Source organism: Girardinichthys multiradiatus, chromosome 21 (genome assembly GCF_021462225.1).
Source record: "Girardinichthys multiradiatus isolate DD_20200921_A chromosome 21, DD_fGirMul_XY1, whole genome shotgun sequence".
NCBI classification, from domain to species: Eukaryota; Metazoa; Chordata; class Actinopteri; order Cyprinodontiformes; family Goodeidae; genus Girardinichthys; species Girardinichthys multiradiatus.
The window spans coordinates 35554033-35568314 of record NC_061813.1 but is presented as its reverse complement, the minus strand read 5'-3'; the positions used below and the strand labels follow the sequence as shown (position 1 = coordinate 35568314).

Here is a 14282-nt window from a genome sequence, read left to right as displayed (position 1 = left end):
ACTACACAGAGTTGTAACATGTGAAGTGCAAGTTACTCAGCATTTCGAAAGAGGTTTGATCTGTTTTAATAACAGACATTTCAACTTGTTTGCTACTAGGTTGTAGCAACTTTTAGGTGTAATAAGGGATTTAAAGAGGTCTCAGTGGAATTTGAAACGCTGTGAGGAATATAGTCTTCAAGTGAAAGACATTCAGAACAACCGACACCGTAGGCAGGTCAGGGTGTCCAAGCAAGTTCTCTTTGAAAGTAAACCGCAAGATGCAAATGGAAGTCTTGCTTTGCTGCACCAGTACCTGTCTATCTCACCATCATAAAATTCACTATTAATTCTACCATGTATCAGAGTGTGCTGAAGAAAAATGTGTGACCATCTGTAATAAAAGGAAGCAGAACTGGGCCCTGCTGTCACAGTGTGTTTTTGGTTCTGTATTTGTTTACGTTTAATCAGATGTTTTGATGTTCTAGTATGATTAGTCTTTGAGTTCCTGTTTCTGGTGTTTTATTTCCTAGGTTCTGTTCTGTTGACTGTGTTGTTTTATTGTATTTTTAGATTTGTTTTTCTCCCTGTGTTTTGGTTCCCTGGGTTTGTTTTACAGTTTGTTTCTTCGTCAAGCTCTTCCATGTCCTCATTTGTCTCTGTCTGCTTCACCTGCTCCCTCTGCCTCCCTGTTCTCCACGTCTCACCTGTTCCCTGTTTTCCTGATCACCTGCCTTATTGTTTCATGTTCACCTTCATCCCTGCTCCTCGCCTGTATGTGAGTTGACTGAAAAGTAAAGGAGTTTTCCCACGGATCCCACTCTGCCTTCTCCGTACTTGTCTGCCTCTGGTCCACCACAGACACATAATGACACCTGTAACATGACAATGACCCAAAACATACGTACTGGTAAACAGAGATGGAAGGTCCTGGCTAGAATTAAAGCTGTAGAAAGAGGATGTAAATTCAAGATACCCCTCAAACATCTCACAGCTGGGAGTGGGGCAAACCTTTCTCAGACAAAAGATGATGACAAGAAGCATCTCACTGAAGTTATTTCAACCAAAGGGGGTAGCAGGCTGTTTATTATGGGGTAAGATGACCATACATTTTTCTTCTCTAAATATATGATTAACGAGTAAAACAAAGTTAGTTGTTTTACTCATTAACGGTTATTCATAAGATTCCTTAAATAGATTCGTAATGGATCGGTATTCATAAAGGAGTTAAATCCAAGAAACACTTTAAACCATTAAAGTGTAAATTCACCTATTTTTCTGGTTCAATGCACATCCATCTTTCCATCTGCATTCAGTTGGGACACCCTTGGAAGGTGGGCTGTGTGTGTCTTAACTGTGAGTGTGTGAGGAAATGGGAATGAGGGAGGGAGAGTGGAGTGCTGGGGGGAAGGTAGGGTATCACTTCCTGATTACTATCTTATATAATCACGTGTTAACAGAGAAAGGCAGGAGGTGAGGATGAGAGTGAGATAATAGAGGGAAAGGGAGTTAGGAGAGGAGGAGGATCCGAGTGTTGCAGTTGTGGATTGAGCTGCAAACCGACCAATTGGGCGCCGTCTATCAGCCTGAGGCGCCGCAGTATCTGCGCTCTATTGGAGAACGTGCGCACAGTCAGTGCCTGCGCTCGTGCACTCAATCGCGCGCTCATACATACGCGCAAGCACGCACGCGCATAGAAGAGAAGCGAAGAGCAGAGAGTGGACTCTCCGCAAGCCGCGCAGAGAAGCTTTGCCCCGGTGAGGATGGCAGCGGGCTGACTGAGGCAGGAAACTGGAGGAGGCCGGATAAATAAGGAACAAACTCAAACTCGTGCATGGTTTTCTGCGTTGGGGAACTGTCGCGTGTGTTGAGGAGGTGCGCGCGGACAGGTAAGGAGATAAGTTTTTTCTGTCTGTGGAAGCGATGGGAAGTTGATATTTGCGCCTGTGCGCACGGCTTAGACGGGCGTGTGCCTGCCGCAAATTGGCTTCCGCTGGTCAGTTAGGAGTCGGGCTAAATAAAATGAAGTACAGTGCATGTGTGCGTGCGTGGCGAGTTTTGACTGTGCCACTGTACAGAACGGCACGGATTGGAAGCACAGTGCGCACCCGTCGTTTTTCCTTTTTCTTTTCTTTTTTTGTCGTTGTAATAAATGCACACAAAGCCACAGCAGAGTTATGAATGACTGACAGGCTGAATAACAGAGTAGGAGTCTGAGGTGCCAGATCCCCTCCATCAACACCGCCTCTAATGTGTGGCCAGACTGGGATTTACGCGCACTGCAGGAAACAGGAGTCCACTCTGAGGGACTGCAGCCTCTATTGAAGTCTATCCGGCGACAGTGTCTGTCCAGTTCCCTCTAGAGCGAGGAAAAAGAAAAATGCATGTCTTGTGTCATCTGGATTTCTGTGAAACGTGTATGAGTGGAAAGATGCGATGCGAGTGTCCTCGTTAATGTTGCATTGACGGGCTTCAGCTGAGCACAGGGAGAGCCATATGGCTGCCAGTTATTTGCATGACATCCTTTAAAGGTGCTCACCTCTCATCGTGAGTGTTTCGGCTGAAGTGGGTGAAGGAAACGTTATCTGCTTGCAACGTGGAAAGGACTTGGCTGCTGCTGTCTAAAGCCAACAGACAAAATGCAAATCTGTATTACTTTTGTCGCTGGAAAGCAGAATAAAACATGAGTTAACGAGGGTTAAGTTAGATTTTTTTTTTTCCTTAATTGGGGCCTTGGGATATTTTATGGCTCCTAGTTTCTGAAGATTACAGTTGTATTATCCATGTAGACTGGATGGCAACAACAAATTAGCTTCATTAACAATACAGGTCTATTTGTAATATGAAGCAAATGTTATCACATTACATCCGCAAGTTCAATATACTTATTATATTGGTATTTTATGCGATAGGCCAACACAAATGGAAGCAGAATAATGCATGATTTAAAAAAAATGTTGTATAATAAAAAACAGAAATGTGTGCTTCACATTGATATTCAGCCCATTAACAGATATTACATTTTACTCTGCCCCGCAGCATGATGCTGCCACCACCTTGTTCACCGTGAGGATTGTGAGGTCAGGGTGATGTGCAGCGCTGGTTTTGTGCCCCGCATAGCTAGTTGAGCTAAATGTTAAACCTATGTATCATTTGACCAGACAGACTTCTTCCACATGTTTGCTATGTCTTCTGTGAGGCTTGGGCAAACTGCAGAGGGGAGTTCTTTCTTTCCAGGAAAGCTTTCTTTTTGCCTTTTGTTGTATAAAGGCCACATTTGTAGAGTGCACGGATATTACATTTTCCCATCTGAGCCATGGATCTCTGCAGCTCCTCCAGGGGTACCATAGAGCTCCGAGTGCTTCTATGTCAAGGGTGGACAACCATGTTTTTTATAGGTTTGCAGTTGTGCCATGCTGTTTTCGTATTTGGATGATGGACTGAATAGTAGTTTGTGTGATGTTCAAACTTATATGATGCTGGAGGACCTAATATCATTTTAACCTTTGTGTTCCTTGGTCTTCATGATGCTGTTTGTTCTAATACAAATCTTAGAAGCCATCACAAAACAGCTTTATTTGCACCCAGATACCATTCACCAATTTGGTGAGCTCTTGAGGTTGGTTGTACTGGATTTTATTTAGGGGGTGTCACAGTAAAGGGGGTTAAGTACATTTGCTCATCACAAATTTCTGTTGTTTATCTTTAAAAACATGTGAAAATCTGTCATTTTGCTACTACCTCACACTTATTCACTACTCTGTCTTGGTCAATAAGATCTAATAGAATACATTGTTTGTGTTTGTAATGTGACACGATGTGGTAAGGGGTGTGAATAGCTTTGCAAGGCACTGTAGTTTTTTCAACCATGTCATAAATGAGCTTATAAAGTTTTAGATTCCTCAATCAAATCCAAAGTGGGAATATTTTTACATTCTATTGCCAAATACAGTAGATGATGAAATATGCTTGCTTTATTTATTAAAAATACTAAAATACAGGGAATATGTTACTGTTTGTTATAATATACTGTCTGAAATTATGAAAACAGTCTCAGAGGGCCTCTTTGCCAAAGTGAGCTTTGGGCCATTAAAATCTACTTGTTTTGTAATTTACTTTATATTTTTAGATGTTTCTTTGCAGAAGTAGCACATGAATTAACCATCCCAGCTAGCTCAAACTGCAAACCAGCTAGTGGTGACTTTCAGAGACTCTCTCGCCATCAACACTTTGATGGATGGTGTTAAAGTGAAACGAGGAAACTTATTTAATTCGTAAGAAGCTCAAGCAGCTAGGGCTGGAGTTTCAAATGTACTGGTCAGATGCCCGGTTTAATCTGGCAAGTGCAACATTCTGTAATATCAACATACACAAAATAAATCACACCAGATGTACAAAAATATCAATGCTTTGAGACTTAAGACTTAACGGGATTAACTGAACACTATTCAATCTTGGCCAATCTTGAGAAGCAAAGAAATCTCTCAACAACCTTACCAAAACAGAAGCATCCATCTATCTGCTATACCTGCTAATCCCTGCAGGATTACAGGTGTTTATCTCCACAAGTCAATGGACAAGAGGTGGAGTACACGGTGAGAGCTTTTATTCACTAGGATTGTCACAATACTAAACTTACAAACACGATACAGTTACGAAAAACGATTCCCGTTATCATTTTTTTTTTTACCGTGGCAACCTTATGGAAGCACATTGTTTTTTCTAATAAAAAACAGAAAAAAATGCAATTACAGTATGACCCGAAATTCATTCTTATTTACAAAATATAGTTACAAAAATAAATAGAAGGCAATTCAGCACCCATTTAGGAAATAAAATATAATTTAAAAGATTTGTTTCCTTGTATAACAAAACGTTAGATAACAGAAGTGTTGATACCCTTTATTAAAGTGTATACTTTGGATTCAGTTGTGCATCAATTTTTTTTATTGTTATTACTTATTTTTAATGTGAATCTGTGTGCTTAGATGTCCCTGTTAATTTGCTGTTTATACACCAACATTTTCCCACAGAAGGACAAATACAGGATTATTCTGTACTTGAATTATGGAGCAGAACAATGATCTGTAGCACACCAGCAAGTTTAAACCTTTAAATATTTGAAAAGTTAAGGTTTTGGAGTGGCCTGATCAAACTCTGGACTTGCAATGCTGTGGCATATCTAGGCAGCCAGTAATGTTAAAGACTCATTACCGTCACATTCTCTTAATGTCCGTAGTTACAGTATTAAAAAATGGAGTTTTCGATTCATTATTTGGTAACTGTATTTAGTATTTATTCAGGTCATATTTCTTAGTTGTTAACATTTAAGCAAAAACAGAAGCAATCTGTTTTAAAGCCCTGTGTATGGGGTCAAAAATGTATTAAAAATTCAATTAGAGAACTGATCTTTGCCAATCAAATGGTTTGGGTAATTATTTCAATTGCTGTTTCAGCCCCGTAGTGAAAATTGTTTGCTAAAACACACCCATAAAAATCATCCTTGTAATAACCAGACAGAGCAATCATCTACCATTTGGAAGCTGACATTACCAGTTGCTCTGAGCATCAGTGACCACCTATAAAAATGATAAAGCACCCCTCAACGTGCACAGGCCATCACCTCCCCAGTAATAATTCAAGATGAACTACAAATGTTCTGAAATGAAAAACTGGTCCCACTGACACAGTAAAGAGTCTCAGGGTTAATTGGGCCATCATTGGTGCCTCTGAAGACAACAGTTCAGTGCAATGCATTGTTTTTTCTGAACACAAACCTGAATGCTACAAGTCAAGCTTGCATGTAATGCAGATTTTGTGATAGCCCTAAAAATAATGAACAGTTTTAATCATAGCACAGCATTGCTAAATAATGATTTGTCACATGCAAAAGTGCAATTTATTGCCTTCACTTGTATAGCGCCTTATTAAGCCCCAGGACTCCAAAGAGCTTCACGCTACAATCAGTCACCAATTCATACACCTACTCACTCCTACTCACACACTGACAGTGGTAAGCTACATTGTAGCCACAGCTGCCCTGGGGCAGACTGACAGAAGTAGAGCTGCCATACAATAGGTGCCACCGGGCCCTCTGACCACCATCAGCAGGCAAGGTGGGTGAAGTGCCTTGCCCAAGGACACATCGAATTAAATATACAGAGCGGGGTTTCGAATCAGCGGTTACAGGATGAAGCCCTACCACCTAAGTCACCGACGCACATTTGGTCACAGATTTGATTCACTGGAATAGTACTGTTAATTAAGGAATTTACTTTAGCCTAAGGTAAAGCTATGGGCCACAGTTCCATAGGTATACCACATTTTTACTAAAATGTTCAGGTCAGGCAGCTGTGTATGAGAGATGAATGAAGGACATTTCCAGAAATATTTATCCCCAATACAATTAGTGTAATTTAGTTGTTTTATACAATAACTAAAAGGAGGAAAGTTAGGATTTAGGTGCCAGTGAAGCATTGCCTATCCCTGCAAGAAAGGTCTTGTGGAAACTATATAGAAACATAAGACAAAGTCAAGGTCGGGGCCAGTTTCAGGTCAAAGATATACAACATCATTACAAAGCATGTTTTTAAAAACTAGAAAACTGTTATCATACTGATCTAGCAGTTTGAAACTCCTTAAAATGATATGACAGAAACAGTGTGGTACTTTTCCTGATCTGAAGATTATAGCAGTGCTGCTCCCACTTATTGCTGCAAGCAGGGGTTAGTCCAGGGTCAGTCACATGTGGCTGAGAGTGAAATGTAAGAATTTGTTTCACATTTAACCTCTTTCTTCATGTAGTATTTCGTGGAATGGGCTACCTCAAACTATTTGGGATAGCATTGCATTTTCTACTTTAGGGGAAATTACAGGTGGGGCTTAGAGCTCTCTGTCTTGTGATTATGGTCATTATGTGGAATAGGTATTTGGCTGGAAGCCTTTCAGTCATGTTTTATATGTGCACTATTTGGTCTCTATTGTCAGTCATGCATAAAACATTCAATAGCTATGGACAAATATTAATCAATTATGTTTGAGATGGCCACTAATGCTCTTTTGGGCTTCATTCATGTTTTCATGATCTGTATCCATTTGTTTTTCCCTTTTTATGTTTATTATTTTATGGATGTGTGTTTTCAGGGGGACTTTTGTCTAGGATTTTTTAAAATCGTGGCAGTACGTCGTGCTGTTCAAAACGTATCTGAAACATTAAGCATTAAGGTAAAAGTTATATTAATTAACGTCATTACTGTCATTCAAATGCAACATATGTCCGATTCAAGTTCCTTGTAGTCCGAAGAAAGCATGCCCGAGAGGCACATCGGTTGACCCAGCCGGAGCAAGACGGACTGGAATGGAACAGAAAATTGGAGTTGTTCCGTAATGTGACAGTGAACGACGGAGAGCGGGTCTGTCGACGGCGACGTTCGGAGTAGTCACGGGGAATGTGTAACCGTTCTCATTAATTACCATAACAACGAAGTTGCTCCGTCGGTCGGAACGGAACAGAGCAGGAACAGAGAATGTGGAATTCTTGCGGCTCCCTCTATGAACCACTGCGAAGCTGCTATCGCAGGCAGGAAGGAGCCAGCGGTGTAGATTTTTCAAAATAAAGTACATTTTAAGCTTTCATGATATTTAAATTTCAAGCTCTCTGATTATGGTTAGTATAAGTGCGTAAATAAATATGAACATAACAATGCAGGTGTGGCGTCACGATCAATTACATGTAGTGGAAAGACTGATGTTAACATCAACCTGCCAGTCTGGCATATTTAAAAATACTGTCTATCTTTTTTAAAGCTGCACAAAATATCAAATCACAGTCGCCATCTCAATATCAGTGTGTGCAATACGGCAAAAGATTACTATTTAAAAGGTTACAAGGTTATTTTAGGTGTCAGGAAATCACATGTTGCATGTCCAACAAATACTTGGCCAGTTGCCTGGACTGCATCTTCTGTTGATGTCCACACCTGATTTAGATTTTAGAGCCCAAAAGCTCACTGACAGGTGGAACATTGTGTAATGGCAAAGAAAGACAAAACTGAAAAAAATTAACTTATAGATATTGCATTTTTATGTAATAATATTGGAATTACCTATTTTTATAATATGCAGCACCAGTTACAATTGACTGTGTCCACTGCTAGGATAAACATATTAACTTATCACGACCCAGTAGAAGAACATGCTTACTTAAGATGCACCTCTAGCTGGTATTTGTTTTCTAGTCTTTCACCCTTGTTTTTACATTTGTTAAAAAGAAAATCTATTTCTCTTTCAATGGCCTGTTAGCTTTCTGGAGTTGACACTGGCAAGAAATATTAATCAACTTGTAATGTTATATTGGCAGCTGTTAGTGATCAAATTTGTAATTCTGTTTTTTACTCTAAGGCAATTAAACCACGTGACGTATATTTTTAGTAATTTTGGGATACCCAACTCTAATCATGACTGCTAAGGTCAGTTTAGTTTACATTTGAATGGAAACTAGCATATTGTTAAATAGAAAATTATTACTCCAAGCTCTAAATAAGCTTTCTTTACATTGAGTGCAAACAACCCATAACAAACAAAGTGCATCTAGGATTCATTGTCCATGTTAGAATTGCCTTAGTCCGGGTGGCTACCGTGAGGGCCAATATAGTTTCAGTCACATCCCTCGCAGACTAGACAGGAGTGAGAATGGTGGATTACTATAACAACAGCACAGCCCCAAGGCTTTTTAAAAGATGAATCACATTCTTTCCTCCCAACATTCTCTTCCCATCATGGCAAACAAAAGGTGGTCACTGACTGGCTCATCCTGTCACTCAGGGCTTACAGTACAGTGGGGGTTTATTCCTGTGGGAATCATGACTTTGAAAAAGCAAGTGTTGATGAGCCTCTTCAGCGATGCTATCTTTTTTTAAAATCCAGAATGTGACAAGTTAAAATAATCCTCTGCTCTGAATGCAGCCGTGTCACGCCGTTGTGCGGTTTGCAGATATAAAAGATGCATAGGATTCTGGTGTTACATTTCATAGACATGCTTACCCCAACGGGGACGTGTGCTGGGCTCAAACCAACATGAGAGCTCACATTGAGGATCAAACGTGCACAAAACATTGCATTTTACATTCCTGGCAGCGGACACAGACGTTTATTTGGAGTTAGTTAAAGAGTAAACAGGCAGCTAGGAATGAGAACAGCTCACAGTGGGGAAAACAGAGCACCACCTAGTGAACATTATGCTAACCCTCAATGGGTGCTGTTTTGATATTCCCAATAAAGTTATTGTATTTTACACACCTTTGTTTCAACTTTATGTTAGTTTTTTTTTTTTTTTTTTCAAATATAGGTAAATATAAAGCTGGTGTCTTTTAGCTGCTGTCAATGTGACTCTGATGGGCTTTTAATCAAATCTTTTTCAATATTAATGGGTATCCCCACTTTTACATTTACAAGGGCATCTAAACAAATACAATATCATTAAAAGTTTATTTATGTCAGTAATTATTTTCAAAAATGGAAAACTCATATACATTCCTTACACACAGTGATATGTTATCATATGATGCTGTCAGCTGCTATTAGAAATAATGTCAAAATTCCAATGTTTTATAAGATTTTCTTTGCCATTATGGGTTAAGCTTTTGGTAATGACTTTTTATTTAAAGAAGTTGCGTTGATACTCACTAATCATGTATAATAAAGAACCCAATAAAAAAAGTTTGAAAGTGTTGCTCATCAGATCATTAAAACTCACAGATTTGGCATTTCTGTAGATTTCAAACTGTTTACCAAAACATCAAAAAGGCAAAAGGAGACAGGGTTCAATTGGACTAAAATATTGATAGCACAATAGACTCACTGATGTGCCTAACCAATGTTCTCAGAAAGTAATTATCAAGAAAATGTTGAGACATTTTTTTTTCTTTTTACAGTAGGACACAGAGCATTATGCATCACTCTGGCATTATTGCACTATGGGTTTCTTCAGTATGGGTGAGAGTAACATTACAATGATCCATCTCCTACTCTCTCTGGCAGTGACAAATGACCAAAAAAGCATTTTCTTTAAGACCTCTCAGCACTGTAAAAGGAAGTTTGATTGTGGGCAACCATCTACAGTGGGCTGCTGCATTATGGCGTTATGCTTTTCATCTCAGGAGCACACAATAAATGAAAACCCTCTCCTGCACTGACTCCAAGGAAACCACAAAACAACAGCTTGAGAGTGTGAGAAGACCTATCAACATGCCTAGAGTATACGGTTCTAATCTGCCCCTCACTTTACCTTCTTGGTGACATCACAAATGTAGGTTTGGAAACAACTAGATGCCATATCCTTCTTGCAGTTTTAAGCATCGCAAAAAAATCAATACTCAAGAACTGGAAGAATAAATATAAAGTTTAAATATAATGCATTTTTCCCGTAGTGTCTTTGGGAATTTCTGGGGGCTCCCTGGCTTTAGTTGGTGCTGGGCTTGTTTGGACACTGGCAGGAAAGGAAGGGGCCAGGTGAGGAGCTGCCACCCAAGATTCAAGATTAATTCATGCTGGTGCCTTGATGCCCACCCCATTCTCCTTCAAATATGAAAATGAAATGCACTTTCTGTTTTATTGTCCCCTGTATACAATTTCAAGGAATTAACTTTTTGATAAAGTCCTTGTCCAAAGTATCATGTGTTTCAGTTAGCACTGTATGTTTTAAAGGCTTGGCATCTGCAAAAGAGGGCACTTTTATGTTTAATGAAGGATGTTGATGTTGGTCCCTGTCTGCGTCTGTGAACTGGGACTGGGCACTTTTATGGTTTATGGCCCAAAATAAAATAAACTACTGCTACTACTACTATGTAACACCACACAGCAGTAGTCTTGAGGTATGAGAGAATTGGCCTGTTAGGCATGGGAGAGCACCATGCAATGTCTCCCCGGCTTGGTGCTATGCAGTCTTGATGTCGGTGGGTTGCTGCGGGCCCTGAGCCGCTGGGGGTCCGGTTCCTGAGCTTAGCCTTCACAGGTGGGGGTGGCTGTTTGGCTTGACTGGGGGGGCTCGTGCCTCTTTGACTTGGGGGCTGCAGCTCCTGTGCCTTGCTAGCGACCTTCTTTTATGCTGGGCTTATGGCTGAAATAGGGTGTGGTTGCCTGGGAGTGCTGCTGCCTTCTGGAGACAGGTCCACCTGTTGCTCCTAGGTGCTGTGGATTGCAGGCCTTCTATTGTTCTCGCCACACTTCCAAATGTACACTTCCAAGTCACAAACTCGCACATACTCACAACATACAACATAATTACAGCATAAACACATCTATTTCTACACCTATGCTCACCAACCCACTCTCACACACACAGACACACACGTGCACACACACACAATTACTCAAATGGTTGAAGGTCATACAAACACTGATTACTATAACATCAATGTGGCCTGCCTACTCAGATGCTGGATTGAATCCAGAATTAATAAAGTTAATCATGCAATTAGTATTCGGTTTTAAAATGTCCAACCAGAGAGGACAACATTCTGGATCACTGTTACACCACCATCAGAGACGCTTATCACGCCGTCCCACGTGCTGCACTGGGCCAATCAGACCACATCATGGTCCACCTGATTCCTGCTTACAGGCAGAAACTAAAGCTCTGCAAACCTGTTGTGAGGACGACAAGGAAGTGGAGCAGTGAGGCTGTGGAGAATCTCCAGGCGTGTTTAGGCTGTACAGACTGGGATGTGTTCAGGACTACTACCAACAGTCTGGACGAGTACACAGAGGCTGTGACTTCCTACATCAGCTTCTGTGAGGACAGCTGTGTACCATCATGCACCAGGGTGAGTTACAACAACGACAAACCCTGGTTCACAGCTAAACTCAGAAGGTTAAGACTGGATAAGGAAGAGGCCTTCAGGAGTGGGGACAAAGACATATACAGAGAGGCTAAGTACAAGTTTGGCAAGGCTGTGAAAGAGGCCAAACGACTGTACTCTGAGAAGCTCCAAAACCAGTTCTCAGCCAACGACTCTGCGTCTGTCTGGAAAGGGCTCAAGCAAATCACCAACTACAAGCCGAAAGCCCCCCACTCCATCAACGACCGACGCCTCGCCAACGACCTGAACGAGTTCTACTGCCGCTTTGAAAGACAAAGGGACAGTCCTGCAACCATCTCCCACGACGCCCCCCAACAGCTGCAGCCACAATCCACCACCCCCATCTCTCCAACCTCAAGAGGGGCCTTGGCACCTCCAACCCCCACCCTGAAGTTCCCCCCCACCAGCCCCCTACCCACGCCAAGGACGGCTCTTTCCATCCAGGAGAGGGACGTCAACAAACTCTTCAGGAGACAGAACCCCCGGAAAGCTGCTGGTCCGGATTCTGTCTCACCAGCCAGCCTGAAGCACTGCGCTGATCAGCTGTCTCCAGTCTTCACAGACATTTTTAACACCTCACTGGAGACATGTCATGTGCCAGCCTGCTTCAAGTCCTCCACCATCGTCCCTGTTCCCAAGAAGCCAAGGACCACAGGGCTTAATGACTTCAGACCCGTCGCCCTGACCTCTGTGGTGATGAAGTCCTTTGAGCGCCTTGTGCTCTCACACCTAAAAGACATCACCGACCCCCTCCTGGACCCCCTGCAGTTTGCCTACAGAGCCAACAGGTCTGTAGATGATGCAGTCAACCTAGCCCTTCACTTCATCCTCCGGCACCTGGACTCCACAGGAACCTACGCCAGGATCCTGTTTGTGGATTTCAGCTCTGCCTTCAACACCATCGTCCCAGTTCTGCTACAGGAGAAGCTCTCCCAGCTGAGTGTGCCTGACTCCACCTGCAGGTGGATCACTGACTTCCTGTCTGACAGGAAGCAGCGCGTGAGGCTGGGGAAGCACGTTTCTGACTCCCTGACCATCAGCACCGGTTCCCCCCAAGGCTGTGTTCTCTCTCCTCTGCTCTTCTCCCTGTACACCAACAGCTGCACCTCCAGTCACCAGTCTGTCAAGCTTCTGAAGTTTGCGGACGACACCACCCTGATCGGACTCATCTCTGATGGTGATGAGTCTGCGTACAGATGGGAGGTGGACCATCTGTTGGACTGGTGCAGCCAGAACAACCTTGAGCTCAATGCTCTAAAGACAGTGGAGATGGTTGTGAACTTCAGGCAGAACCCAGCACCACCTGCCCCCATCACCCTCTGTGACTCCACAATTGACACTGTGGAATCTTTCCGCTTCCTGGGAACCATCATCTCCCAGGATCTCAAGTGGGAGCCAAACATCAGCTCCCTCATCAAGAAAGCCCAGCAGAGGATGTTCTTCCTGCGGCAGCTGAAGAAATTCAACCTGCCAAAGACTATGATGGTGCACTTCTACACAGCCATCATTGAGTCCATCCTCACCTCCTCCATCACCATCTGGTACGCCGCTGCTACAGCCAAGGATAAGGGCAGGCTGCAGCGTGTCATTCGGTCTGCTGAGAAGGTGATTGGCTGCAGTCTACTGTCGCTCCAGGAACTGTACACCTCCAGGACCCTGAAGCGGGCAGGGAAGATTCTGGCTGATCCCTCCCACCCCGGTCACAGACTCTTTGAGACTCTCCCCTCTGGCAGGAGGCTGCGGTCCATCCGGACCAAAACCTCACGCCACAAGAACAGTTTTTTCCCATCTGCCACCAGCCTGGTTAACAAAGCCCGGAAACCACCCTGACACTGTCCCTTTCCCCCACACCCCCCCTTTTTTTGCTGACAGGACACTTGTAACTTGTAACTCTATGTGTTACATTAACGCTCAGCTTGGACTCCTGCTTTACTTGCACTGCTTTACTTGCACAATGATCACCTGCACTGTTGTATTGCTCTTGCATCTTATACTGCTCTATATTTACTCTCACTCACTTAAAACTGTGCACATATATTTATATTATATTGTAGATATGTTTATACTGTTTAATTTGTACTGTATTGCACCGACTACGCCAAAACAAATTCCTTGTATGTCCAAAAACGTACTTGGCAATAAAGCTTTTCTGATTCTGATTCTGATTCTGATTCTGATATCCTTTTTGTAGAGCAAAACTGCCTGGGCACATGAATGCAACCATTTTCTCTTTATGGTATGCCTGAAAGGCCACGACAGGGCACATTTAGAAAAAGAAGAAAAAGGGTTAAAAAAAAACATTTATTATTTTCCTACCATTTCACAATTATGCACTACTTTGTGTTGGTCAATATTAAAAGCCCAATAAAATCCATTCATTTTCAATACCCACTTCTTCAATACAGGATCACAGGGAGGCTGGTGCGTATCTCCAGCAGTCTATGG

At 42.3% G+C, this 14282-nt stretch overlaps 1 protein-coding gene across 2 annotated transcripts in view; it reads left to right on the top strand.

The window, feature by feature from the left end:
* Positions 1-1534: 1534 nt before the first annotated feature.
* LOC124857612 (cadherin-18) overlaps positions 1535-14282 on the top strand; it is a 195493-nt gene continuing 182745 nt past the window's right edge. The window contains exon 1 of one of the 2 annotated variants that reach the window (XM_047348929.1): positions 1535-1868. The gene's annotated coding sequence lies outside the window, so the exon portion shown is untranslated. The remainder of the gene's footprint in view (positions 1869-14282) is intronic. The other variant, XM_047348930.1, reaches the window with a different exon arrangement.